This window comes from Coptis chinensis, chromosome 1 (assembly GCF_015680905.1).
Source record: "Coptis chinensis isolate HL-2020 chromosome 1, ASM1568090v1, whole genome shotgun sequence".
In the NCBI taxonomy this organism is placed as follows: Eukaryota; Viridiplantae; Streptophyta; class Magnoliopsida; order Ranunculales; family Ranunculaceae; genus Coptis; species Coptis chinensis.
In genome coordinates, this window is record NC_141456.1 from 54,908,859 (window position 1) to 54,934,119 (window position 25,261).

The 25,261-nt window shown below is 40.9% G+C and overlaps 2 long non-coding RNA genes across 4 annotated transcripts; both read right to left on the reverse strand.

Annotated features, from left to right (window-relative positions):
* Positions 1-264: 264 nt before the first annotated feature.
* LOC147524587 (uncharacterized) lies at positions 265-11,837 on the reverse strand. Of its 2 annotated transcripts, none has more exons than XR_015197029.1 (3): positions 11,785-11,837; positions 11,439-11,501; positions 265-646 (listed from the first exon to the last, which is right to left on the reverse strand). It is a non-coding gene; the product is annotated as an uncharacterized LOC147524587 (long non-coding RNA). The 2 variants fall into 2 exon arrangements; XR_015197030.1 differs by having other exon boundaries at positions 11,753-11,837.
* Positions 11,838-12,861: 1,024 nt separating this feature from the next.
* Positions 12,862-14,877, reverse strand: LOC147524588 (uncharacterized). 2 transcript variants are annotated; one of them, XR_015197033.1, is made up of 4 exons: positions 14,716-14,877; positions 14,407-14,494; positions 14,070-14,275; positions 12,862-13,109 (listed from the first exon to the last, which is right to left on the reverse strand). It is a non-coding gene; the product is annotated as an uncharacterized LOC147524588 (long non-coding RNA). The 2 variants fall into 2 exon arrangements; XR_015197031.1 differs by lacking the exon at positions 14,407-14,494 and having other exon boundaries at positions 12,865-13,109; positions 14,716-14,872.
* Between the last annotated feature and the right edge of the window lie 10,384 nt (positions 14,878-25,261).

The following is a 25,261-nucleotide window of genomic DNA, read 5'->3' on the forward strand; positions in this document are numbered from 1 at the left end:
CGAAAATGATCTTTGATGGCAAAATCCTTCAAGCTAAAAAATTAAATTATCAGGAAAAAGGAATAAGAGATGAATTTCACGTATAAGCAGATTATTACCGTAAATCCGCATTCCCTAAGGTTACCAAATTGCCTGCCGAAAATCACTTATTAGCACTGAAGAGAATACTATCTAGAAAGAAGCATAATGCACAACACTGTAAGAGTTGACGACTAAATGAACAATACTGCAGTAGTGCAAAACGGAATAGTAATTGGGAAAGAGTAGAACAATTGCTATCAAGATTCTATTGTGGCAGAAATACAGAGGCAAATTTCGAAGTCAATGTACACCATGCAGTGTAAAAGTTAATAGCCCATATGAATGGTCTAAACAACAATTATGAAATCACAGGGATTCACAGCTCTAAAATCTGACAATTACATGTAAAACAGTAACATGGGCTAATTCAAGCTCTGGATAGAAAAACAGTAACGTGGCAAAAGAGAGTTGCAACATGATAACAGAAGAAAATGCTGTAGACCAACTAAGAAAGAAGGATCGACATTTGTTATCTGTCAGACAAGCTCCTAAACCCGGACCTATTAGGATTTCCATGCTGCAATTCCAAGGCATTCATCCTCAGCTCGCAAGTCTTCTATGCCTCCTGCAAACGAATGAAGGACCAATATAAGCACGAAAGCTTGAATAAATTGAGAAGTCATTAAAATGAGATAAATGAGGTTGAGCAATAGCATCTAAAATCCATGGCTTGGAAAACATTGTACAACTAACAACTAACAAGTGAGAAATACAGGGAAAAGAGGAATATATATTTACTTGTGTAGCGAACCAATTTATGATGGCCGGTGGTCTGGTGCATGATGGATCCAGAAAGAGGAAATACGGTGGGATGGGAGGCATTCTAGAAGGGCCGCAGACATAGGAGTCGAGCGTGAAGACCGAGAACCGAGAACTGGCAGTGGAAAGCCGCGAACTGAAGGGATAGCTGGCCTGGAGTTGTACCATTGGGATACGTGCCCAACACGAGCCAGGAGAAAACCCTAGGGTCGTACGGGAACCCTCAACGCGGCAATCGATGGACCGAGAGATGGATGGATAGGTGGAGGGCCTGAGGGAGAGGTGAGGGATTATAAATAGAACAGGAGAGGAGGAGAGAAAGAGAGGTCACAACATTTGGCGTTGTCTGTGGGGAACGAGAGTGAAAAATAGAGAGATGGCGACAAAAAGAAGAGTGGGCCGACCGAAAAAGGCGACGGTCACCGAGATGGATGTGGAGTCAGTGAGGAGTGAAGGGGAAGAGCAAGGTAGGGAAGAGATAGTAATGTCAGAGGCGGAGGAAACAAGGTTGTTACATGAGGAGATAACAAGGTTGAGGGAAGAAAATGAGGGGTTAAGGAGAGAGAAAGAGACAATAGAGGAGTCGGAAAGGGAGGTGTCGGGAGTAGAGAGAGAAGAGGAATGGGGCACAGATGCGGAAGAGCAGACGGTGGTGGGTTCACCAAGGAGCAAGTCAGAGAAATGATTGCCAGCGATCTGAAAGCTAGTCTGGAACAGGCCAAGGGCATGGGAGGTGCAGCAAGTTAGGTGGTGGCAGGGTTGAACCGCAACCCACTGGCGGACGCGATCTGGAAGTCTGAGGTGCCAAAGAGATTCAACCAGCCAAGGTTTGAAAGGTATGATGGGACTGGAGACCACGCGGACCATATTCATCACTTCCGGCAGCAGATGCCGTTGTGGCAGGAGCCACAGTATGACGAGATGAGATGTATGATGTTCCCGACAAGCTTAAAAGGGGGAGCATTTGACTGGTATTACAGATTACCTTATAAGAGTATTAATAGCTTTCAGGAGTTAGAGCAGGCGTTCATTGACCATTTTATACACCAGAAGAAGCGTGTTGTGGATATCGCAGCCTTGTTCAATTACAAAGGTCCGCTGAATCGGTGAGGGACTTCTTGTGTAGATTCAAGGCAGAGACCTTGCAAGTGGAGAATCTGGACGAAAGGACGGCGGTGATAGCTTTCGAGAGAGGATTGCGCCCGGGAACGAGGGTACATGAGTCCGTAGCCAAGAATGAAATTGCAACATTACAGGATCTATACCCGAGGGTGGAGAAGTACATCAGGTACGAAGACACCATGCAAAAGGAGGTGAGAAGGCCAGGGAAGGCAGTGTTATCGCTGGAAAAAGGCGAGGGGCATCGGCGATATGAGTCATCGGACAAAGGAGGCAGCGGATACCGAGGATATTCATCGCGGCCCAAGAGGGGCAAAGAAGAGGCTAGGAGGGAGAGTTGAGACAAAAATTCCTATCGCGAGGTAGAACAAGTGCCATTGAACAAGTCGTTGAGCGAGATACTACCGTTGATTCAGAATTTGCAGGGGTATGAGGGTTCGCGAACCAAACCAGTGGAGCTGCAAGGCAGACCCTATTGCGCATATCATCAAATACATAACCATGAGACGGACGGCTGCTACGCGTTAAAATGGTTGATTCAGAGGATGATAGGAAAGGGGTTGTTGAAGGAGTTTATAACAGAAGAGGAAAAAGTAGAGCAAGCAGCCAAGCACCGACCCAGGGGAGGATATTAGGAACGATCAACGTAATCTTTAGTGGAGAGATAGGATACGGCGGGCAGCAAGCATACAACAGGTCCATGAATCGGCAGGACATTCGCGGGTGACCCCCTGGTCCGCGAATGGAAGGAGAAGCATAATGTTCACCGACGCGGATCTTTAGGCAATCGATTCCCCACATGAGGATGCGTTGGTGATCACGGTGGCGATGGGAAATTACATGGTAAAGAGAGTGTTAGTGGACTGCGGCAGTGCGGTGGATTTACTGTTTAGAGGGACAATGGAGGAAATGAAGATAGAAAGCAAGCAGTTGAGGCCCTCACCGACAAATTTGTATGGGTTCAACTAAAGCATGACCTTTAGGGGAGCTTCTACTCCCAGTGACCACAGGACCAGTTACAATGTTCTCGAGGTTCAAAGTGGTGGATGCCGATTCGCAATACAACGCCATCCTGGGAAGGAGGTGGATTCATGAGATGTCAGCGGTCCCTTCTACATACTACCAAGTGATCCGATTCCCTACTCCTACCAGGATATATGAGGTCCGTGGGGATCAGGTGACAGTAAAAAATAGTCACTAGAGTACAGTGAAAAGATTGATCCGCGGTTCAGAGGAAGAGACTTTGCTTTCCAGGAAGAGGCAGACATAGCAATTACAATGCACCGCTGGGGAGGGGTCGGCGGAGTCGACAGAGGGACCGAAGACCTTGGATGAGATAGAAGTAGTGAATTTAGGGGAAGGCGATGAGGAGAAGTTCACATCAGTAGGTTCCAGTTTGTCTGAGGAATGGAAGGTTAAGTTAGTATAGTTTTTGTCTACCAATAAAGATGTGTTTGCGTGGATGATTGAGGAGGTCACCGGATTAGACCTAGAATTTGCATGTCATAAGTTACATATGAGGGAAGACGCTAAGCCAATAAGACAGAAGATGCGAGGCATTAGGCCGAAGTACGCTGAAGGAATTCGCGAGGCTGAAGGGGGCAGGTATAATACGAGAGGTGTCGTTCATCGACTGGTTGTCAAATGTGGTCGCGGTGCCTAAGAAGAATGGCAAGGTATTCACTGACGTGAATTCAGAATGTCTTAAAGATAGCTACCCCATGCCGAGAGTAGACGAGCTGGTGGATAGAACCGCGGGGGTTTAAAATATTTTCTTTCATGGACGCATCAATGGGATATAACCAGGTCGCCATGTATGGGCCAGATCAGGAGAAGACAGCCTTCGTGGTAGAAGGCGGTACATATTGCTATACGAGAATGCCGTTTGGATTGAAGAACGTCGGGGCTACATTTCAGCGGCTAGGGGAGAAAATGTTTGAAAACAAGATATGAAAAGGGATTGAGATTTACATAGACGACATGGTGGAGAAGAGTATGTCAGAGGAAGAACATTTAGAGGGTTTGAAAGAAATGTTCAATATACTGCGGTCGTACAATTTAAAGCTTAACCTAAAGAAGTGTACATTCGGCGTTACTACGAGGAAGTTTCTGGGGTACATAGTTACTTACCGGGGAATTGAGGCCAATCCCGAGTAGATAAGAGCCCTGGTGGAGATGTCGTCGCCTCAGGATGTCAAAGAGGTGCAGAAACTTGCGGGAAGGGACTTGAACAGGTTCATCTCAAAGTCGTCGGACAAGTGTAGGCCGTTGTATCGGTTACTGAGAAGCACTCCGGATTTTGTATGGACCGCGGAATGTGAGGAGGCGTTCCAGGAGTTGAAGAATTATCTAGGTAAGGCCCCTCTGCTGTCGTGGCCAGAACAGGGAGAAAAACTATACTTGTATTTAGGGGTCACGGAGTATGCAATTAGCTCGGTGCTAGTAAGAATTGTGGGTAAGTTAGAAAAGCCGGTGTACTTCCAAAGTAAAACATTGCTGGATGCTGAGACCCGATATAGCATAGTCGAAAAGTATGCGCCTTGGCATTGGTTTTCTCTGCCTTGAAGTTAAAACCATACTTTGAAGCACACTCAGTAGTGGTAGTGACAAATCTGCCTTTAAAGCAAGCGTTGAAAGCATAAAAATCTGGGAGCTGAGGATGCTGAAATGGGCATTAATGTTGAGTTCTTACGAGATATAATATCAGATCAGGACAGCGGAGAAGGCGCATGTGGTGGCAGAATTCTTAGCAGAGTTCCCAGCGGAGGATCCCACTTGGGGAGAAGAGATGATCATGGAGCCGGAGAAAATCATTGAGCAGGACTGGTTAGACCCCTGGGATCGGAGAAATGGGTGGAGAGTATTCGCCGACGGGTCAGCCACAGACGCTTGCAGTGGGATATGAGTGGTATTGGTTATGCCGGAGAACAACAGAATGGAGTTAACCAAGAAGTTAGGGTTCGTGGCATCTAACAATGAGGCAGAGTATGAGGCGGTAATAGCGGGTATGAGAATGGCAGAGGATGTGGGGATAAAAGAGCTGACGGTGTATTCGGACTCGAATTTGGTAGTGTGCCAGGCAAATGGGGGGTTTGCCGCGCAATGCCCATAGATGGTAAAATATTTGAAAGTACTGCAAAAGAGGGCCGCCAGGTTTGCAAAGATCAAGTTCGTACATCTGGGTTGCAGCGAGAACAGACAAGTCGATGCCTTAGCATACGTGGCCACTGCAATTCCTGAATTCGAAGAGAGAGTGATAAAAATAAAGCGATTGGAGAAACCTAGTACAGAGGAAGTGGAAGAGGAAGGGGCGGAGATATGTCAGGCCGAGGAGGAAGAGGGGGGTTGGATTAAGCCCATCAAGAGTTTTTTGGCTGGGGACGTGGTGACAGATAAAAAGGAGAAAAAGAGATTGGAGCAAACTTCTCGGAGGTACGTACTAATAGAAGGAGAGTTGTATCGAAAGAATTTTAACAGGCCTTTGTTGAAGTGTCTCGGGCCGAAGCTGGCCATAAAGGTGTTGGCGGAGTTACATGGGGGATATTGTGGAAGTCATTCGGCGGGCAAAACAACGGCGCACAGATTGATAATTAACGCAGGGCTACTTTTGGCTACACATGAAGAGGGATGCCATGAACTATGCTAAGCGGTGTGATAAATGTCAGAGATTTGCTCAGATGATCTTTGCGCCAGCAGAACCACTACATAGTGTGTCTAGTCCGTGGCCCTTCGCGATGTGGGCAATGGATATAGTGGGTCTGCTGCCCATGGCTAGCGGCAAAAGGAGATTCATGTTAGCGGCCACATACTATTTCACCAAATGGATCGAGGCAGTATCCCTGCAACAGGTCAAGGAAGCACAAGTGATCAAATTCTTATGGGAGGATATCAGCTGTAGATTTGGGTTGCCGTATATTATCATTGCGGACAATGGAACCCAGTTCACAGGATCCAAAGTGTAGGCGTTCTTAAAAGCGTACAAGGTGAAACAAGGGTTCTCAGCTCCATACAATCCAGAAGGCAACGGGCAAGCGGAATCTTCTAACAAGACCATTATGAACAATCTCAAAAGAAAGCTAGAGGATAAGAAAGGCATGTGGGCGGATGAGCTGAGTCATGTTCTCTGGGCCTACAGAACAACGCCTCGAACGTCAACCGGGGAAACTCCCTTCTCTTTAGCTTACGGAGTCGAGGCCGTGATCCCCTCGGAAATGGTGGCAGCCACAACGCGGACAAGAGCGTTGGAAACAGGATTGAATGAGAGCATACTAGCAGCGGATATGACTTTAGCAGAAGAGAGAAGAGACGCGGCGCGAATCAGACTAGAGGAATATCACCGATGCCTTCAGAGACGGTATAACAAGAAAGTCAAGCCGCGACAGTTTAGAATAGGGGATTCCGTGCTGCGACGAGTGAAACATAGTACCAAGAAAGAGAATGACGGAAAGCTGGGCCCGAACTGGGAGGGGCCCTATACAGTGGTCGACGTAGGAGGAGCTGGCACTTACAAGCTGCGGATAGCGGAGGGAAAAGTACTAGAAAAGCCGTGAAATGTGAGAATGTTAAAAAAATTCTACGTTTGAATGTAATGAAAATCCATAACGACACACTGGAGCTGTTTGTAAATATATAATACAATGACACTTTTGGGAAGTAAATTTTGCCCTTATTCGTAAATTCAGCAATCATACTAAACACGGTTTGGGAGAAAGAGATATTCAAGGATGAGAGGTCCTTATCAAATTAGAGCAGTGGTCAGGAAGACCCATCCGCGGGAAAAAGGCATACGCTGCACCTGGGGGCAAATAGAGAAGCCCAGCGGTGGGCGAAGCCACTCCAAAAGAGAGGCCGCGGGGGGGATGAGCCCTTCGCGGACAAACTGTTCAAATTGTGTCTTTGGCAGGTTGTGCTGCCCCAACGAACATCATAGTCTATGAGTGCTTGCGAAGTGAAATGAGATATTCGCGGATGAGAGGCCTGGGTCACATATGGGGGCAAGAAGAGAGAAGTGGAGAGAGAGTTGAAATGGAAAGGGATGAATAGCAGCACTTCAGGCAAAACAATAATTAAAACAAAGGGACCACACATATAATACGGGGAAATAAAACAGTTCCAAACAAAATAAATACACAAGGGAAAAATAACAATGGCATACATAGTCGGGTGAGTTAGTTACAAAACAACTAGCAAAATAACAAGATAGCCAACATGGGGGCTAGTCTAAGTTCGGTAGTAGGTCTTCAACAAGGGTTGAATGTTCAAGAGCACTCGAGGCTTGGGCGGGAGAGGTAGCCTCACGTACAGGGTCTTCTGGCAGCAGATTAAGAGTAGCAACATCAACTGAGTCAGAAACAGTCTGGTTCGCGGCAACTGGGACCGTTACAACAGGGTCTTTTGACATAGGAGAGTGAGGTTTTTCTGGGAGGAGTCGGCCTTCTTTGATCAAGCGTGCATGTTTGTCAGCGAGCTTCTTGGCCACACGCTTGTCAGCTTGAGCTTTGAAGCTTATCCACAGTTGCTCCATGTCTTGAGTGTGTTGCAGAAGGAGGGCGGTGGTATTCTCGGTATGTTGGAGGACAAGGGCTTCCCGCTGCTTGCTCAAGCGATCATTCACTCCGTCCATGAAGTCCTGATGTGAAGCTTCTGCAGTCCTTAATTCATCCTCAGCTCGAAGTTTGGCCATGTTCGTGGCTGTCAGATCGGCTTGGAGGCGGCCACAGGTGGCCCTCAGTCCATTGGGACTGCCAACCTCCTTCTCTAAAGATTCCACGGTATTCAGGGAGGAGAAAAGGTCGCGGATCATGTAGGACATGTCCAACCTCACCTAGCAACGAAAGAGCAATCAGAACAATGGATAGAACAGAGAGTGGAAGGTGGGGAAAGAGGGATGTACCTTCTCCCAGCCGGCATAGAGGGAGGTGCGATGTTGTTCAAAGGTCCCAATATCTGCATAAGCCAGGTCACGTGGGAGATGGGAACCATAGAACATAGCAGAGGCCACAGCAGGATTCTCAAGAGCAGAGTCCTCAACATTGACAGAATGGCCGCGCACCTTGAAGGTGGGGTAGAAAATTTCCGGAGTCGCGGACCCTGGGAGAGATCGAGCGGTTTCCTTGCCGGGGCACTGGATCTGGGAAGTGGGGTGAGGCACCGCGGAAGGTCTTGCAGGAGGGGAGGATCTGCTGCGCTTTTGTGGGGGCTCTTCGGATGAGGGATCCGTGGACATGTGGGGACCAGCTGAGGCTGGGACAGTTTGAGAAGTGAGGACCTCTGTTACTTCATCGTCAGAGTCATTGATATATAACCTAATCTTGGTGACATCCATGGGGGAAGGCGGGGAGTCGGCAGGAGGGGAATTTGGAGGAATATATTGATCTTCCCAGTCAGCAAGGGAGCGGAAGGAAGAGGGGGTATATCGGCAAGACTGAGAAGGAAGGTCAGCAGTGGATTTTATGACTATCTCTGCTAGAGCACGAGCCTGGGCCTGAGACTTGGTTGTTTTTCGAGTGAAGCCGCGACTGTAAGGCTTACTCTTGGGAGGATGAGGCCCGGATGGTGGAGGAGGTGAAGGCCGAGGCTTTCGTTCTTTGGGGGGCGGTGGACGGTAGAACGGGGCAAAGTATTTACCCAAGGTATGCAAAGTGGGGTCTGTCAATAAGGGGGTTCCGTGGGAGGGATCTATGCCGAGAACTTCAGCTTGAGAAGAGCCTAGGTTGCGAATCTGTCCAAAGACTGCGGACGTCACGCCGGCATTAAAGCAGGATTTCGAGTCGGTCTTCTAACCTGTGTAATAGAGAAATAAAGATAATGAGTGAGTCCGCAGCACAATCGACATAAGAAAGAGATGTAATTAATCGAACTCACTGCGAGGCAGAAAAGTGAGATGATTGAGAGTCACTTCAGAGGGTATATCCACGGACAGGAAATTACCGGAGACATACAGGGGGTAGTGGTGCCAAGTTTTGTCGGAGGTGGTGAGTTTGAGGACGAAGGACTGTTTACCGGGACGGACACAGAAGGAGTGGTACCCCACGCTCACGTCTTTGGTGCTTTTGCGTATATAGTAATGAGAAATTATGTCGCAGAGGACTATTTGGGGCTCATGGTGGTGGTTGTAATGGTTTGCGGCATACATGATATGCCAAAAATTTCTTATACCCTGGCAAGGGGGAATGTTGAAGTGGTTGCATACTTCGACATCTAGTAGAAACAGCGGCAACCACAAGCCAGAGACAATTTGACCAACCGTGGCCACGAGACATCCAGGTTTGGGGGGAACTAAATGAGGAAAGTGAGTCACGTCAGGCACGTGCTCAAGGAGGATATCGTCTGGTATTCCATAGCCAACCCTAATCGCTTCTAGGTTAGGTCGACGGGAGCGTGGGGGAGGCGATGGAAGTTTAAAAGGCCACCCTGTGGTGGGGGGCCGCGGTGGTATTTGATGGAGGAGAGGATGCCTCCGCATATGACCGCGAGGAAGTCGGACCCTCTGATTAGGAATCCGACATCGGGAGAGAGTTAAGGAAGATGAATAGTTCACGAAAGGAAACGCAAAAGAGAAGAGGAAAGACTACCAACCTGATGTGTCAATCCAACGGCAAGAACGAGCGTCTGAGCAAGCAAGGAATGGAGAAATGAAGGGGGAGAAGAAATCTAAAAAGGGGGAAGGGCTGAATGCAAGGAGGAGAGAAGGTAGTGGAGAAAGAGAATAGGGAGTTAAAAATGGCGTCTGGTGAGAAAGAAGGAGGAGAGTGAGAAGTAAATGAGGAAGAGAGAGGGAGCGAGCAGAATTTGAAGTGCAAAGGGTAAAAGAAGGGGAGCAGAAACCAAGGAGCCGTCAGTTGAACCAGAGGATGCGCGACACGTGGAGGAACGGGAAACTAGGCGATCCGAACCAAGCACGCGTGGGACACGTGTACGAATAATAATGAAGCGTGAAACAAAAGCCAAGAGAAAAGGCGGGCAAAAATGAGTTCTCGAATCCACAAACATTCAGGAGGTTCGCGAACTCGAGAGGGGGCATTGTAGCGACCCAATTTATGATGGCCGGTGGTCCGGCGGATGATGGATCCAGAAATAGGAAATACGGTGGGATGGGAGGCATTCTAGAAGGGCTGCGGACATAGGTGTCGAGCGTGAAGGCCGAGAACCGTGAACTGGCAGTGGAAAGCCGCGAACTGAAGGGATAGCTGGCCTGGAGTTGTACCATTGGGACACGTGCCCAACACGAGCCAAGGGAAAACCCTAGGGTCGTAGGGGAACCCTCCACGTGGCAATCGATGGACCGAGAGATGGAGGGACAGGTGGAGGGCCTGAGGGAGAGGTGAGGGATTATAAATAGAACAGGAGAAGAAGAGAGAAAGATAGGTCACAACAACTTGCAATAGCAAACTACATATGAGCAAGAGCCATTAAACTCCAAGAGCCATTAAACTCCAGAAAATATTAGTCTCATAATAAAAGTTCTAGTACATGTATGAGACTAGTTGTCATTTGAAATTTTATACTTCAAACTGGTGTTTAAAACCATTACTAGTAAGAAAGCAATTACTGAATCTAACTAAAGCACTTTCTATATAGAAAGCAAGATATGCAGTCAAAGACAACTTCCTAGGCTCAGCCAAAGGGATATGAAGACTGAAATTTCTAGCATAGGAATGCCCTTCAAGGACACCCCTAACCATAGGTTTGCAGCTGTTGGACCTGAGAGTATATACCTTGCCCTCAGTCCTATTTTTCAATGAATTCCTCAAATCTGAATCTCCTTGTACTCAGTACTAAGTGAATCAAGAACAACCCTCAATCCTATTTTTCAATGAATTCCTCAAATCCGAATCACCTTGTACTCAGTACTAAGTGAATCAGAACGAGACATTTATGCAATAGGATAAATGTTGTTCTAAGTAAACTTTGGAGGTATTATGCGATTTGAAACAGACTTGCAGATACGATAGGATGATCCTTTACACTAATAATTGAAGTCGAGGCAGAAGCAAAATCAAGCAATTAACTGGGCACACTACTTCATAACAATTAAGGGTCAAGTGTGCAGTAAAATTTTCTCTGAATTCCTTTAATTCAAGATGGTAAACTGATGAGAATGTTTCAAAATTATCAAAAGATTCAGGATCACTAGAAGTCAAATCATGTCTATTATTGCATATCTCATCGGATTAAGACAACAGATAGATCAAAGGACATTGTACGTGTTTCATTATTCAGGTTTCCTGAGTGGAATGTCTTACTATACTATATTCACCGACCACCATATAACATTACTAGAACCAGCAGAGACAATAATTTAATTTTTTAAAAAAAAATTACATCCCTGTTCACTACAACCTAAAAGAGCTATTGGGACATTTTAGAAATGTTACAAAAGGCTTTTGTAACATTTCAGAAAATGTTGTAAAAATCCTGTACGAATTGAGCTATTGCAACACTTTAGAAATTCTACAAAGCATGTTTCTGTGGATTACCTAATAGACGTGATCCAGTGGCGGAGCCAGGGGGGGCCAGGGTACACCTTGGCGTACCTTCAACTTCACCCAAAAAAAAAAAAAGTAGTTATCAGTGACCATCCGAAGTTCATAAAGTCTGGCCACCATCCGAAGTTGGGCAGACAAAGCAACAGGTTTATGACGACTAACAAATCGGAGTGAAAAATGGAAAGACAAAAAATATATATAAACAACAAAGAAAAAATACAAAAAGAACTGTAGATTGTTTTAATTTTATCAGCTCAAATGTCAAGAAGTTGGGTGGTGCGATATGGATGAGACAAGAATGTTACTGTTTGAGAAGGGTATTTTTCATATATCATACAGTTGATACTTGATAGCCTCAACCAGAAGATGATTTCGCAGCAAGATGAACGAAGTGCCCTTTTTGATACGATAATTTCGAAGCTTCTTGTGCTTTTTGCAACACATTCAAGTCAGTCTCCTTCTCAAGAAGCTGCTTGTGAAGAGTCTCAGATTCCTCTTTGATTTTTCAAAGAGAAATCATCACAAATTAGAAATCTCAAGGAAGAATCTAAAAGCAACTGTACAAAGGAGCTATCTGAAGTGATTAACCAAGTGATAAGAGAGCAAAAAAAAAGGGGGGTGGCGTGTGCTGAGCGAAACAAAAAGGATGTGTTAGATGTCATGTGATGGGTGTTGTACTTGATGTACATATTTGACTTGTTTATCTCGTATGCGAAAAAAACAACAGTACCAAAAAAGCAAATAGAATTTGACTTGTTTATCTCGTATGCGAAAAAAACAACAGTACCAAAAAAGCAAATAGAAAACCTAGTAGTATTTGTGCTCCTATTTATCTCGTATTTATCCACCCATATATAAACCCAAACAGAAATCATCTTGTATCTATTAAAAAAAAAACATCTAGAAAAAAACCCCCTAACATACTCTACTTCTCCTCTCCTCCATTCTCTATTATTTTATATTAAAATTTAAGTCTTCTACTCTTCTACCAAAACAACAACAATCGGATGGCAGATAAATAATTGAATGATTGTTTAATAACATATATTGAAAAAGAAGTTTTTGATAGCATTAATACCGAGTTGATTTTGCAACGCTTCCAAAAGATGAAGAAAGATGACAAAAAAGAAGAACACCGGGGATAACTATGAATAAGTATTTATTTAGATTGAATTATTATTATTATTTTTTTATATTACACTTATTGCAATTATTTTATATAATTTTTTTATGTTCGAAATATACTTGTTTTTAGTTAAAAAAAAATTAGTGTATTGTTTGTTTTATACTTGGTTTCTGGGTGGCTCACCCTCACTTACATTCCTGGCTCCGCCACTGATGTGATCACATCCATCCACAGATTTGGCTACTAACATGTTGTAGTAAAAAAAGACTTAAATTTCCATAACAATAATTGTACAAACATGAAAATAAATCAAACATAGATGTCATTAACCATCTTGGAGTTTTCCCAAAGTCAATTACAAAATAATACATTCCCCAAATAGAATGTAAAGCAGCAATCAAAGGAGCGACATTGTGTTGATTTAAACCAGCAGGCCGGATCAGCACCATTCTCAAGAAGATGAACCACAATGCTCTAAGTGCCCTCCAACACATGCACAATACAAAAGAGTCAATCTCAGCAACTAGCTTCGTAACCTGTCGTGGTGGTGGATCAAGTTAGTTCTCTTATTAAGCTGATAATTTTCAGATATAAATAAACAACTATGTTCTCATTATTATAGACATCATAAAACACAATTGGAACACCACCATTCAATACCAATACATCATCACCAGATTTCTCTATCTTAATACTAAACCCTCTAAAATAACTCTGTAGCACAACCCCATCTTCCAGATTTATCAATTCATTACACGTCAGTTGACATGGAACCATGTCTTCTAAACACCGATGCAAAATCAGTCAAACCATAAACAAAATGTTTGGCTAAAGTATTGCAATAGTCAGGCTCAACCTATTGAGTACGGAGACTCTGTCTCAGCTCAAAAAACAGTATAATTAAATTCAAACAGATTTTAAGAGCAAATGATATTTTCCTATTTTTAACTTGCAAGCACTCTACCCCTTACCTTAGATATAATGCAGAGCATTCGACCTACCTCCACAAGAACATATGTTATATTTCTCCTTCAATGCCATTTATTCTATTAACATTTCTAGTTTAACCATCAGTATTCTAGTTTAACCTAGGAGGTCCCTGAAAGTATTAGCTTGGAGTTCCTGCCGAACCTGGGAGCCTATGCTGAACTGATGAATAAAAAAAACTACAACATAAAACTTGACAAAGCCTTAAGCTGGTTACGTTAGATTTCTTGAGTTTAGCTCAGACTCCAAACTTGGTATTCAGATTATTAAAGTGCAAGACCCACCCCCTTAACCTTGTAAAAGAACTCTGTCTACCCCGTAAAAGAAATCTTGTTACCACCCGACTATCCTATACAGAGCAAATAGTTCATAAATGAACTAAATGGGAAAATAGAGAAGTTTTAGGTCAGCAACAACAAGTCATACAGAAAACATTACAATAAAACATTTATTTATAGGTGCTTAATAATATGTTGACCGGACATATATTTATAAAAACTTTATCTTACCATTTTCTCGGCTACTTCTGCATTCACAGGTTCACCATTCTTCTTCATATGTCCTATTGCTCATACAAAAGTCAAATACAAAATAATTTGTTCCCCAAATTGAGCTATATCAACAGACAAAGTAGTGGCATTGTGATTGTTTAGTCCAGCAGGATCAACACCATTCTTTATTAGACCTCCACCACATGCATGATACAAAGACCGATCTGTGAAAATCAACAAAAAGTCGTCAATAGCAGTAGCATATACTAATTATAGTACTCTCAAGTAACTAGTCTGTAAAGGCACAATCATACCCTATTCCGAAGTTGGTTCTGAAATGGAAGAGAAGACTTACATTCGTTCTATTTGAAATATGAGTTATCCTATGCCAACAACGAAATTTTTTTCTTAACGTACAACCAACGAACATACTCAACTTAACCCTAGAAAAAACAAATAATTAGAAAGTTTTTCTCAACGTATAGCCAACGAACATACTCAACTTAACCCTAGAAAAACAAATACTTAGAAAGCAACAGTCTGTGAACAATCAATCTGACCACAGAACTATCCTGATAATGAAAAGTTGAAAACTACTTTTATGAGAACACAACTGTTCACTTGGAATATCTGAACACATAAAAAGAAAAAAAGTCCTGCTCACCTGAATCATTGCTGCATCAATAAATGAGTGCACATCTCTTGGCCAAGAGATGGTCCTGAGCGAAGCTGAGTTGACATAGCCAAAAGCACAAAATTAAGCAATTCATGATGTAGAAGGTATGTTTGAGAAGTAGCAACAAAAAGTAATGTTCTAAAAAACGCTAGGTGGTAGTCGGATGGTAGGGGGAGCTAGGTGGTTTTAATTAATTAATTAATTAATTAATTATATATATACGGGGCGGCTACGTCCACAGACTATTCTAATATACTATCTTGACATACCCAGCCAACCATCAGATCAAATAGAATCTGACTCAGATCTACTTCAAAAAAACCAAACAAATAAAAGAAAATGGGACACAAAAAACGGGGATAAATATGTTATTTTTTATTTTTTTGCGAAAAGTAACACTTTTTTCTTTCATTCATCGCGAAATAGAAACCCCATTTTCTGATCAGGCGAAAATACTCAAAAAAAAAAAAAAAATGTGGGTGGGTGTGGGGGACTTGTGGGTTTCCAAATTTTTATCAATCAATGTCGTGAAGAACTAGCAAGGGAGATAAACAGTGTCTTTGTTAGAGATTCTGATCTACCTAGACTGTCATACTTGAATGCTTGTGTGAAGGAAATGTGGAGGATTATAGCCTCCTGCATCACTAGTTCCTCATCGTGCTCTCGAGACATGTAAGATAATGAATTATAAAATTTCGAAGGGCTCTCATGTTTGTGTAAATTTGTGGGCATTAGGAAGAGATCCTGAGACATGGGAAGATCCATTGACGTTTAATCCGAGTCAATTTCTTGATTCCAATATTGATTTCAAGGGAAATGACTTCGAACTCATTCCTTTTAGTGCTAGAAGGTTGATTTGCCCAGGATACCTTTGGCTGCTGCATTGGTTCCATTGATTGTTGCTTCGATGGTTCATGGGTTTGATTGGTATCTTCCTGGAAACATATGCGCGTCAGAGTTGGATATGAATGAGAAGTTTGGTATCACTTTGCTTAAAGAACAACCTTTACTTCTCATCCCCAAGATGAGGAAACAATGAATTGAAAGAGAGTTTCATTTTGTAGAATTCAAATATGTTGGTTTAATATTGACAGTAGAGAAGTTGTCTTTGTGATTGATATTAATGGTTTGCTTGTTTGTTTTTGTGTGTGCATCAAAAATTTGTCGAGTCAAAAGCTTCCCTGTGGTATTACGAAACAATACAGTACACTTGAACTACAATTAACGCCATAATGAATTTAACAAAAACTGGAGTACTAATAGTTAAAGAAAATCCGTTTTACATAAACAGAGGAATTGAAAATGATAATACAGGTAAGCTTGTGAGTAACAGGAACAAGCCACAAACCAAACACAAAATCCATGTTTATTTCATATAATTAGGTTGCTAGAATGTTGTTGCTAGAATGTTGTTATGAAACATCACGGATGAGATGTAACACAAGAAAAGTCGAGGTTGAGAGGTAGTACAAAATAATGTCTAGCTGACCACTGCAGTAACGCGGCGTCCACAGTCTGAAGTCTAAACACACTTTGTCTACCACATTGTTTCACATAACCAAAAATAATTGAATGATTCAGCACTAAAAAACACCCAATAACAACACTTATTATTGCTTGGCATCCCCTCCATGTGAAAAAATTAGCACACCCCTATCAAAGTTCAACACCGCAGCTATCAAAATTCAGTATCTCATCCCATTGCTAATTAGTCATTTTGCTCGCTAAAAGTAGCCTGGAAGTAAAATACATGTTAAAAGTTGACAACAAATATCCAATATTAAATTTACAAAAAAAATAGAACACGTTATTACATTTTGAATCTTGTCCGGACAATTTCTTGAGTCATGTTTTGCAATCTTTTGGCACGTTTTACATAACCTTCCATTCTTTTCTTCTTGGGCTATCTCCCTGCGGCCATACTTATTCTCTTATTTCTCCCCTTTGTTTGAGAAATATTGGGGTTCAAAATTAAAACCTGTGAAACAAAGGTTAAGGAGTTAAGATTAAAATTAAATTTAATCGCGGTAAAAACAAGTGATAAGAAAATACCTCCGCTACATCAACTTTACGCTTCTCATTAGTTGAAGCCACCTCTTTAGTAACTCCTTCTATAGTAGCTTCTTCAGTGAGAGTTTCCTTGCACTTGGCAACGCCGATTGACAGTTCACTCATTTTCTCTATGAAAAATGTGTAACTCTCAACATTAGTTGCTGCATCATATGCCAATTGAGTAGCAACCTTAATGCAATGGGAAACTCTTAAAGCCTCCTGGTTTCCATGACCGTTCACTAATCCACCATCAAACACGACCCTGCAAGTGTTTGTCTTTTGTGTCCACCTCTTCAAAATAAAGTGAGCTGGAATCTCTTCGACTTCATACTGCAGAAAAATCTTCAAAAGATGAGCGCAAGGTATACCCATAAACTTGAAATACTTACATTCACACTCAGCCTCCAGGGTTGTTCTATCAAAACTCACTTTCCAAACATTGGTATTCTGAGGCTTTCTTGATTTCAAGAAATAAGTTCCATTTCCGTTCCTGTCAACCACCTCTTCAACAATTTTGTAGTAGTTTCTTGCATTTTCCACCTGAAACTTAAATTTATTAAAAACATTTATTGTGTACACTTTGCCAGCATGTTTCAAAAGGAACTCATTTCTACCGACATTGCGACATTTATGTTCAGTGTTGTAATCAAAGTCTCTTTCATGCTTGGCAATCAATCCCAAACTTCTTTCGTTGCCATGAACAAATTGCATGAGAGTAATCGTCGAATTAACAAAGTGTATTAGACTATTTTAGGACGACCGAGGTGGCATGCTCACGGGCCGGAAGTAAGATAAGAAAGCGGAGGCGCGAAGCACCAGATTATGTCCGCGGCACCCTAAAGGGGGACAGGCCGTACAGGAGCAGAAGAAAAAAGACGGTCAGAGTTGATAAAACATAAAATGAATAGTTTACCTACGAAATGAACGATGAACTCAAAACGTAAGTAAACTAAAACTTTCAACGTGTCTATATTTATCAAAGTTTCTACTCTCAATTCTATCGAAATAGAGTGGAGTAATAAATTCGTTCCACTCCTAGTTCTCTAGCATGGAATGTTTCCTAATCTAATTAATCGGTCTTAAGTCTAATGAGAGTTTTACGAGGGGGAATTATACTACGATGCAACTACCCACAAGATACAAACTATAATTGATTCAACTACGGAAATACTACGTTGATTCTATAATAAGAAATTAGGGGAGATTGATTCCACCTTAACTCAACTTAACTTACTAACGATGAATCGTCGTAATCCGAATTGAACTGCTACGCAGAACAATTGGTTCTTCCTAATCCCTAATTACACATGACATTTCTACCAATTCATAACTAGCATGTGAACGATAAACCCATTCTCATGGCTTAATTAATCGCGTTTCTAGAGTGGAATAGAAATTACGGCGACTCTACGATAATCGAATCAAGCTTTCATCAAGGCTTCTCAACCCCCCCTCTAATAGAGGTTTAGCCGAGAATCATTCCGCAATCATTTCCATATGAATCTAAACTAAACATAATATCAAGATTCGAAATTTATTAATCTAAATTAAACAATAATTAAAATCTAATTAACAACTAAGAAATGGTAACCAACAATAATTAAAACTAGATCTAATAGATTGAAATAACAAAAATCGAAATGACAAGAATAATAACTATTTTATTTATCTAATGAATGATATTCAATGATTCAAGAAATTAATCTAAAACAAGAAATGAAATTCTAAAACTAAGTTCTAAAACTCATTAATGGAGGCTAACTAATCTAGGTCTAACTATCTACCTTAACTATCTACCATTAACAAAGAGCTAAGCTTTTGTTTTTATACTTTCAGATCCAAAAATCGTGCATGGGCTTGGAGCCATGTTTTGGGCCAGAGAATCAGGCCCAAAACCCAATTTCTTTAGTCCAAAATGGGCTCTTCAGCTGCAGTTGGCTTTGATAGATGTTTCATCCACGTCTGCTCCTCTGATTGGGTCAAGACTTGGACCATTGGAAAGCTCTTTCCGAGCCGGTCGTTTTAACATAAGGTAGGCCCAATTCCAAGGTATGAGTCCAAAGATATGGTCTTCGGAAGTTATGGCCGACTTTTTGTGTCTTTGTTTCGCGCGTTGACTTTGACTTTTCAGCTTTGACCGGGCTTTAGAAAGGCTTTGTCTTCTTGAATCTTGGCCTTTAATCACAAAACTCCTTAGCAACCAACCATTGCTCCTTTATCTAGCTAAAGTGACACATTTCTACACATAATGGACTTTGAAGCCTGAAATACATAAAAACACGTAATCAGTATTAACTCTTACTTATTATTCACATAATTGGTCTAAAAGTATGATTATTAAGGGGTTAAAACTACAGTTTTGGGCTCTTATCAAACCACCCCCAAACAGCAATTTGCTTGTCCTAAAGCAAAGATGAGAAATTAGAATAAGTGACCAAAAATGGAGTTCTATCTACTCTCGTTTCGCTGAGTGCGATTGCATTGACCATATGCAACAAGGCCTTAAACCACTAGGATTTCCCTAGTGGACGAGTTATAGTCTCGTGAGAGTTTTCCAATGAAGGTACTCACAAATTTCATCTATACTACAACGACTAAGAAATAAAACTATTGTTTCCTTATTTATGTCTCAATTATCTATACCTCTCACTAGCAATGAATACAGAATAATCATGTCGAAACTTAAGCTAATATATGCATAATAATCAATCATCTACAAATAAACATATATACAATGAGTAATGCTATGAAATGCAGTATCAGGTCCGTTTCTGAAACTTTGGAATATCGTCTTTAAGTAGGTTCTCACATAAAAGTCAAGACAAAAATCACTCTGATTTTTTCACTCAAGTTTTGCTACTCCATTAACAAGATTGGGCATACTTTACCTTACAATCTCAATGACACACAAGGAAGTCGAAGTTGATCAAACACATCTGCCACTTACTATCCCACTAACATATTCCTAATTAAGCTAGAGGTCTTTATTAGGTGTTGCGGGGATTAGGAGATAGTTTAAGAAGGAAGGAAATAGATATTCAAAAGGGACAAGTCTGAGATAATAGAGTTTTCATATTATGTAACTAGAGAAAACCTTGTTATTTACTTTTGCTTCTACACTTTGTTTCCATCCTTAGCCATATTTTTTTTTCCTTTTTCTTTGGCTTTTGACTCCTTTTATTCTATTTTTTTGGAGTTTTTATTTTATTTCTATTTTTATTTTTCTTTTCTTTGGATGGAAACTTCTTTTCTTTATTTTTTTGAAGCAATTAACTAACTTTTGTTTATAATGTGGTTTTTCTCTTCTTCTTTCTTCCTTATTCTATTCTCAGACTTATCTAAATTGGGTAGGTTGAATTTTTTTTATTTTGTTCTGTTTTATAACAGGGTAAAGGATTTGTGGTTTATGAAAGGGCTAATGAAAGGCTCGTGGGGCTTACTAGCGGAAAATATACTTAGGTCGAATTTCTAGCTATATCGATCCAAAAAGGGCCTAAATTCTCTTAGGACATGGTATAGTGGTCAAGCAAGTGGGCGCGTGTGATTTTCTATTCGAATATACTTCTCCCTTGTGTCATTTCTCAATTGTTTCACTCATATAAGGCTTTAGGCTATATTCTCACAGGATTTGTAGATTAAGTACTCTAGCCTAGATTTCAGAAACTTACTACCAAACAATCATAGATACTCATGTAATATATTTATAGATAGATGCAAAGATTATTACCTACATATTAACCTAATTTTCTAAAAACTATTCTAATGCAAAAGCTACGTGAGACTTCTAGATTATTAAGAGCATAGAGAAAGAAACAATACCAATATTCCTAAGTGTATAGCATAAACTTTTTTTTTTTTTTTTTTTTTATTTTTATTATTTTTAAACAAATGTCGTAATATACAACCTAATATGTGCTTAACATTTACATCTTGTTTCTATACCACCCCCAAACAATTTGGGAGAAGGGGTTCATGAAACAATTCAATAGCACAATTAAATTATGTAACTAACTAATTTTTATAATTTTTAACATTTTATAAATAAAAGTCGTAATTTACATCCTAAAAGTGTCTAATTTTTGCAAATGTTTCTATCCCACCCCCAAACAATCGAACGCTTTGTCCCTCAAAGTGTAAAGAGATAAGGAAAAAGAATTTACCATAGAAAGCGTGGCAAAATTTGGTAGTACCTATAACAAACAATATTGTAAAGATGATATGATAATATGAAGCACAATTAAACCGGTGCGTACTAACTAACACAAACTCTACCGAGTAAACATGACAGCTTAGGGTGGCAACATGATTTGAAATGAATACCAAAATCATGCACCCCAAACAAAATTGGAAAACTCTTTTAAGTTTGAAAATTTTGTTTGGCCTATCTCCGTAAAGTTGGTATTGTGATTTAAAACTTGGGTCTTTTAAAGTCGATTCCCTAGACTTATCTAAACATATGTATGAATATGCAGTTTATCATATATTAACAACCGAAATAGTTGTGGATCATTCCATAAATAAATATCACAGAAAACATATCCAAACACAATCAAGCACCAAGATTTCCTACACGACCTAGTGGAATGAAAGCGAAGTCGGATAGACCTATAACATAACCGAGCATGCACCTTATGTTTCATCTTTGAACGAGAGGGTCTCCTAGTGAATAAGTGTGGAAAAGTGAATGGTTGTGGAAAATATGGTGGATTGGGATAAGTTTTAGAGGGAAAGCATGGAAAAAATGAGGATGTGGGTTTAGCACAAAACTCATTCATGGTGTAGTTAGGGACTGTCTCAAGTCTTAAAATGAAGGTGTCAAGTGGTTTATCCTTGGGAAGTATTTGTTTACTAGGTGGATTTAAAAAATCATGAAGCACGTATAGGAGAAACTAAAGGAGAGTGGTGATGGCATTTAGCTCACCTACGGTTGTAGTTTCCGTACTAGTATTACCGCGTTTACCTCCTCGCGTGTGTTTGTCGTTCTAGGGGTTGGGTATCGCTTGGCCTGAAAAACGCCTTTTGGTTGGGCTTTCTCTTGGGCTAACTGTTGGTTTAAATTATTAACGGATTGTAGAATGTGTTAGTTAGATTGAGCCATGGTTTGGAAAAGTTGTTGGCTCACTTGTATGAAGGTGTCAAGACGATCCGGTTGTGTGGGTGCGTAGGTCACGTGGTGGTGTATTTGGAACTATCTCGCGTTGATTATTTATGGGCGGATTGTGATAGTTATTATTTCTCGAACGATACCTCTATTAGCATTATAATTATTATAACAACATTGACCTTGTGCTTGACTTTGTCGAGGGTTAAGCTTTGGTTGTTATAATTATTATAATTACCCCGATCCCGTCCCTTGTTGTGGTGGAGCTTGGTTATAAGCGTGCGTTGGCCTAACATATTGATTATTGTACCCTCTAGGCCGGTGTGATTTGTTGGTTATTTCTCCAACCGAAGTTGGGATTTTGTCTCCAAGGGCGTTAGGTTCACTATTAATGGAACAAGAATGTTCATAGGCTATAGGGCCGATGGGAGTCGGGATGCTCGGGACTCCAATGTAAAACTACATGGATTTGGATTTACATTCATGACGGGGATAGGCTTTTGTTGTACAGAAATGGCCTCTACCTTTTTTGTGAGGGATTCAATTAGAGTTTTAAGCTCAGGATCTGATTTAACCTCAAACATACTGGTAGCCTTAACTGTTGAAGAAGAACTAGCGGAGCGGAGTAATCGTCACTACCCCCAATTATTATTACGCTTTAGTCCGATCTTCCAAAAATTTATATGCCTCGAGGCTCCTTTACTTAGGAAACTACCCCATTCATTATGTCTAGGACTTCTTTATGGTGGTGTAGAAGTCCTTTGAAAAAAGGCACGAACTAACGTGTCTTTTGCTAGGTGATGGTGTGGACACTCTATAAGGAGATCGGTGAAACGATTCCAAGCCTCGAAAATGATTCATGAGGATTCTGGCCGAAAAGAAGTGAATCTTGGAAAGCATTTCATCCGTCTTTAGGGGTGGGTAAAATGTTCCATAAAATTTGAACAAGTTTGGCCCACGAGTCCATAGAATTAGGCGCTTGGGTAGTTAACCAAGACGCCGCCTTATCAGCTAAGGTGAAAGGGAATACCCTCAATTTAATTTGTTCCACACCAACCGTAGGATGGTGGAATGTTGTAAGGACTTGTTCAATCCTACGCATGTGCCCCAAACGGGTAACAAATTAAATATATTTGGGGGGATGCGGAAATCCCCCACTGGGCCTGCTAGAACAATGCAAGATTTAGGGCTATCGCTCAAGGCTTTATAAAAGTCAGAGAGAGGAGTCTCTCTTTCTTCAGCCATAATATCAGGTGGTGTGTGTGAAATAGTAGCTAGAGGTGTAGTGGGTGGGAAACTAGATAGACTTGTTTGTTGACGTAGCCGTGTAATTACGTTAGTTGTTTTTCTTCGACCAGACCTTAATCTCATGCAAGACTAAGTCGAACTTAACTAAACATGCGACACTCCAAACAATTCTGATATACTAGTAGAAACCTCTAACTGGAGATGCGAGGTGTGGGAGAAAGGAATACCTGATTGCGTCCTTGCTTCGCTTATGAATAGCGTCTTGTTTATGCGTGTTCAGTGTATATAACAAGTTAAAACACTGAAAAACTTGAAAAATCGAAGTTCGAAACAAACCTGTGGAAATCCGGCAAATTTCAGCCGCGGGTGCGCTCAGAGTTCCAATAACTTAGCTGGTCGCTACCAAGGTTCCAAGGTTCGGCGTCGGCGCAGTGCGCTCGCTTTTAATTTCGTCGCCCGTGTAATTTTTCGCGGAACTTTTCAATGCTGAAACGGACAACCACAGTATGAATCAAACAAGGGTGGGTGGGTGAAATGAGACTTAAAAATGACTAATTATACTATGAAAACAATGCTAAAGTGAAACTAAGATGGCAGCGGCGCCATTTGATAAAACATAAAATGAATAGTTTACCTACGAAATGAACGATGAACTCAAAATGTAAGTAAACTAAAACTTTCAACGTGTCTATATTTATCAAAGTTTCTACTCTCAATTCTATCGAAATAGAGTGGAGTAACAAATTCGTTCCACTCCTAGTTCTCTAGCATGGAATGTTTCCTAGTCTAATTAATCGGTCTTAAGTCTAATGAGAGTTTTACGAGGGGGAATTATACTATAATGCAACTACCCACAAGATACAAACTATAATTGATTCAACTACGAAAATACTACGTTGATTCTATAATAAGGAATTAGGGGGGATTGATTCCACCTTAACTCAACTTAACTCACTAACGAGATAATCGTCAGTAATCCGAATTGAACTGCTACGCAGAACAATTGGTTCTTCCTAATCCCTAATTACGCATGACATTTCTACCAATTCATAACTAGCATGTGAATGATTAAACCCATTCTCATGGCGAATTAATCGTTTCTAGAGTGGAATAGAAATTACGACGACTCTACGATAATCGGAATCAAGCTTTCATCAAGGCTTCTCAACCCCCTCTAATGGAGGTTTAGCCGAGAATCATTCCGCAATCATTTCCATATGAATCTAAACTAAACATAATATCAAGATTCGAAATTTATTAATCTAAATTAAACAATAATTAAAATCTAATTAACAACTAAGAAATGGTAACCAACAATAATTAAAACTAGATCTAATAGATTGAAATAACAAAAATCGAAATGACAAGAATAATAACTATTTTATTTATCTAATGAATGATATTCAATGATTCAAGAAATTAACCTAAAACAAGAAATGAAATTCTAAAACTAAGTTCTAAAACTCATTAATGGAGGCTAACTAATCTAATTTTTAATCTAGGTCTAACTATCTACCTTAACTATCTACCATTAACAAAGAGCTAAGCTTTTGTTTTTATACTTTCAGATCCAAAAATCGTGCATGGGCTTGGAGCCATGTTTTGGGCCAGAGAATCAGGCCCAAAACCCAATTTCTTTAGTCCAAAATGGGCTCTTCAGCTGCAGTTGGCTTCGACAGATGTTTCATCCACGTATGCTCCTCTAATTGGGTCAAGGCTTGGACCATTGGAAAGCTCTTTCCAAGCCGGTCGTTTTGACATAAGGTAGGCCCAATTCCGAGGTCTGAGTCCAAAGATATGGTCTTTGGAAGTTCTGCTGACTTTGTGTGTTGTTTCTGCCCGCGTTGACTTTGACTTTTTAGCTTTGACCGGGCTTTAGAAAGGCTTTGTCTTCTTGAATCTTGGCCTTTAATCACAGAACTCCTTAGCAACCAACCATTGCTCCTTTATCTAGCTAAAGTGGCACATTTCTGCACATAATGGACTTTGAAGCCTGAAATGCATAAAAACACGTAATCAGTATTAACTCTTACTTATTATTCACATAATTGGTCTAAAAGTATGATTATTAAGGGGTTAAAACTACAGTTTTGGGCTCTTATCAAGAGTCAAAGAGGAGGCAACTTAGTAGAG